Raw genomic sequence first — 4,655 nt, 5'->3', positions numbered from 1 at the left:
GGAGTTCGAAACACTTACTACATTACTGTAAGCATCACTGAGTTTATTAGCAACTATCACTACATTACTGTTAGCATCATTTTGACTCCATGAGCAATTCTTACTACATCACTGTCGCATCATTTTTAGGTTCGTAGCAACTCTTTCTACATGACTGTAGCATCATTTTGAGGGAGTTCGAAACTTTCACAACATTACTGTAAGCATAAACATTTCCTACCGGAGAGCAGAATCGTGGCGTCAGACGAGGCAGGAGGAGGAAGCCCGCAGCCCAGACTACACAAACGATGGCCGGAAGAGGATAATCAGAACACCACAGATCATCGGCAGCTTGATATGAAAGGCAGACAACTACGCGTCTTACCCACAGAAAGCGCACCACGCACACACCGGCCCAAGGGAGACAGCCCAGCTCCCGGTAACACCACACCGCCGGACGGAGCAAAACTGGAGTAAACAGGGGGCCCATGACACAGAATAATGGAGCAGAGCAAGCATGCATACCTTTGTTTGTAACCGATCTGCTGACCAGCGAGACGCCACCACGCACGGCTGTCGGCTCCGTAAAGGAGGGAGAGGAAGTGGAAAGGACGGAGAAGGGTCGGACCAGGTCTACTGCTAGGTGACCACTCACTATCGTCTGCCACACTGCCCCTCACGGTGGGGAGTGTAGCGCTATCCTGCCAAAGTACATTTGTTTCATTCTTTTGCTCTTGCACTTTAATTAAAATGGACTTGACTTGAGAATGTTTTGTTTCAAAATATAGATGAATTAGCAGATTTATAGGTAGCATGAGTATGAAGTTGCACTTGCACCCGGTGGGAAAATGTCCTCTGCATTTGACTCTAACTATGTAGGAGCAGTGGTAGCAGTGTCAGCCTGGGGGCTTGGTCAAGATCAATGACAGGAGTAGCAGACAGGTAATATCCATAGCATGCTTGTTGTTTGAGAGGAGTAAGGGTACACTGTTGGTCTCTGACCTGATGCGCTGTCATCAGCACAAATGATCTGTTCCTAAACATCAAAATCTACCATCCCCCCTGATTGTTTTTTACAACTGGAGTACTGGTTAACACTTTAGAAAGCCTTCATTCAGAGCTGTGAAGAACCTTGAACCTGATATCCCAGACATCAAAGTGGGCCACTAACCACTGACCCTGAGATCAAAGTGAGCGCTCTGATCTCAGAGGTCTGGAATATTTCCCATCCCATGGCCCTTCAAATAAGACCCCTGTGTCACTGTCTCAAAGTTTTCAACCGTATTTGTTTGTTAAATTAAAACCAGACGACCACTGTGGTCCTTTTTACACGGTAAGTAAAGCACAGATGCCCTGGTGGACCTGTTTGCACCCTGGACTTTGAATCCAGTGACCTGAGTCCAAGTCTCAGTTCCAGCAGGTTTCCTGCAGCCTTCAGCAGAGCTGCCATGTTTCTCTGTAGAGAACTAAGTGATGCTCTCAGCAGGTTGAGGGCACCACCAACAAGTGAGGTATGAACCTCTGACTTCCTTCTTGTCAAACAGGAAACTCCTAGTACCTCATTTGAGTAAAGTACCTCATATTCCTGACATCCAAGTAGTAGTGAAGTGGAGGAAGAAGGTAGGAGATCTCCAACAGGATTTTTCTTTCCTCTGTCCTCCTTGATCTCATGGATCACCACAGTCAAGGGGAGACCCAAGCTCCCGGATGGATCTGGCACTCAGGAACTGCTGAGTTTTCCAGTGGACTTTGTTCCATCCATGGTTCAGGAACAGGACTCCTCCTGGTTAACCTGGTATCTTTCCACCCAACTGTGGGTTCTTGGAGAATTTTTCATGTCATGTCAAGAAATCAGGCTGGTGGGTTTTTCAATGAGAGAAATTCTGGTAACTTAATTAAGTGGCATATTTGTTGAAGCAGTAATTAACTTATAAATTAAGGAAGGCCTGGCCAGTCTTTGCTCCCAGGTCATACGATGGAGTTAGAAAGTCCTGAATCAATCTGGAGTTCCATGATTTCCTTGTGGTTCATGATCCTTTTGACAATGTAGTCTGGAACAAGAGCAAGATGAACCTCCAAATAGCAACAGGTTGATTGCAGGTGATGTCAAGTGGTATTTAGAGGAGCCTCCTCCTTGTGTTTGGTTCCATGGTGGAAGGGTGAGAACTCTGGATCCAGTGATCCCAGTTCAAGTCTTGGTGGGACCTTCCTGTCTGGAATGTGTCCCATGTAACAAACTGATCAAGAGATGTTACGTGGTTCTAATGTTCTGGTTCATTTCTTGTCCTTTAGAAAAATGAAAATCATTTCTTACTGCCATGAACTCAACTCTGCCCTATGTCACTGTCTAAAAATCATCCTTTTTTTTTTTGAAAAAATCAGGGTAGGTTTGTCAGACTTTGTCAGACCTTTCCCCAAATTATCATTTGTTTGTGGAAATTAGATCCAGAAAACCACTGCAGTCCCTCATACATGATTAGTGCCATACTTTGTCTCACACGTTTCATCTTTGATGGTTCCATGGTGGAATGGTGAGCACTCTGGACTGTGAATCCAGTGATCCCAGTTCAAACCTCAGTGGGGCCTCCAGCAGGTCTCTGACAGGTGTTGATAGAGGAGTTGTGGCTGCTGACTACAGTGGAAGACACCATCACCCATGATGTTTCGAAGCTCTCAGCTCCTTCAGTCACATGACTGGGTCATCCTGATTGGATGACATGGACCCACCTGATCCATGTCAGCCTTGTTGGAGCAAAAAAGGTGGATCAGAGGAATCAGTGGCTCAAGACTCAGGTGGCAGATGAAGAATCTCTGTATTCACAATGGAGTCAGAGAAATCTTCCAACGTGAGAGAACGTGACAGACCATTTTATACTGAAGACAGGCTGTGTGTGTGTGTGTGTGTGTGTGTGTGTGTGTGTGTGTGTCCCTACTGACTGGAAACTGAATAATAACCAGACTGACTTTTGTCATGGACCAAGTCTGGTTGAGTCACTAAATTCATAACTGAAGTGATTATTTAATTAATAAACAGAACATTTGTCTAAAGTCATGATCAAATTCATGTAAAATCTGAGCAACGAGGGTTTGAAAATGTTCCAATGAGCCAAACCAATGTTGACAGTTAAAAGAAGCCAATGTGGGAGGATTCTTTCTGTCTCAGCAGTAAAGACCAATCCCACAGCTCACGTGAAGCATCAGGTCCTCTGTGAGAGGTGGGAATCCAACCAGGGACCTTTAGATCCACACCAATCTTCCCTGACCTCATAGAAACTGGAACCTTTCAACAAATAAATTCAAATTCAACTCAGCAGCAACTCTAGAACCGTTGCTAACTTGCTAATTCCTGTTAGCTCCAGATCAGACAATGCAGGCTCACCTTCACGCTTGGTTGTACGACCGCCACCAGTTGAAGCTTCTCTGGTTCAACAAACTCTGGGGACTCAAGACACAAGTCAGCACCGGTGCAGGTCCAGATCCAGATGTTAGCTGAGGGGGACAATGGCTTAAGGGAGCTCCAGGGAGTTGGTTTGAACTGGTCCCTCATCTCTGTGAGTAGAAACCATCTGAGGTGGAGGGGGAAGGTCTGCTTTGACCTCCTGATCTCCCAGTAAAGCCAGTATAGATGTTGAGCTTGGAGGAGTTGATGGCCTCCTTCGTCTTCTTGTTGGAGATGTTTGCTAAACTCAGCACCACCACAGATCAGAGGAACGTCCACTTGTCAGCTGGACACTGGAGTTTCTAGTGACCTGCAGGATCTTAGTTGTGGTGGCAGCAGGCCTGTTCCAAGAGCTTTGCTCACATTCCTGATCAGGCTCCATAATGGTTCTGGACCACTGAGTGATAGAAGCTGATCCTGCGGGTGGACTGTCTTTAGGGGGCTGAGGTGTCTGGTGGTCTTGGTGGACCCTCTGCATCTCAAGCTGAGACCACAGAGTCCTGTGTTCTTGAGTCATTGTCTATAGTCTCTGTTGTTGGAGAGCTCAGTGTGGTCCCTGATGGTCTAGTGGCTAGGATTCGGCGCTCTCACCGCCGCGGCCCGGGTTCGATTCCCGGTCAGGGAATGAGTTATTTAGAGGTTGAGGGAGAGGTGATCAGGTGGTCCACATGATGGTGGAGGTGATGAACTGTGAGTCCATCATGGCTCCACTCTCACCCCCATTGTAGTGTTCTTGGTTCACTCTACCATGGCCCCATGTTGAAGGGTGACTGTCTCATTCAGGTTCAACCCTTAGTTAGACTCTATTAAGTCACTGACTCCTGCAAGGACAAACTGTAATCCTCCTTAGTAGCTTTGGCTCCTTGCAGCACAGAAAGTCCATTCACTGATGTAGGAACTGGAAAACTTAGAGCTCCAGTCCTCAGTTCCTTGCACCAAAGACAGGAGGGAAATGCAATCAATGTTGAATTCATTTACATTTCTTATATTTGATCAAAGCTAGAACTTAATAAGCTGCCATCGACCTTGATGACCAACTCCTTCACTGTGTAGTTCAAAGTCCCTGGTTTGATTTGTGTCAGGACTTCAGAAGCTCCAATCCTCTCTAAGTTCTAGTGAGAGTGGAAGAGATTATAAATGAGAGAAGCAGGGCCCTCCCTCAGAACTGAACCAGCTTAGTTGGGAGAGCCTTAAACTGAAGATCTAAAGGTCCCTGGTCCGATCCCAGGTTTCAGCA

General features: G+C 46.4%; 1 non-coding gene across 1 annotated transcript; it reads left to right on the top strand.

Annotated features, from left to right (window-relative positions):
• The first annotated feature begins 3,971 nt into the window (after positions 1-3,971).
• Positions 3,972-4,043, top strand: trnae-cuc (transfer RNA glutamic acid (anticodon CUC)). Its single transcript has one exon. It is a non-coding gene; the product is annotated as a tRNA-Glu (tRNA).
• Positions 4,044-4,655: the final 612 nt, after the last annotated feature.

This window comes from Aulostomus chinensis, chromosome 1 (assembly GCF_037954235.1).
Source record: "Aulostomus chinensis isolate RoL2024-O1b breed Wild chromosome 1, RoL_Achi_v1.0, whole genome shotgun sequence".
NCBI lineage: Eukaryota > Metazoa > Chordata > Actinopteri > Syngnathiformes > Aulostomidae > Aulostomus > Aulostomus chinensis.
Note: the sequence above shows the minus strand (reverse complement) of the source record. Positions and strands in the feature narration are given on the sequence as shown.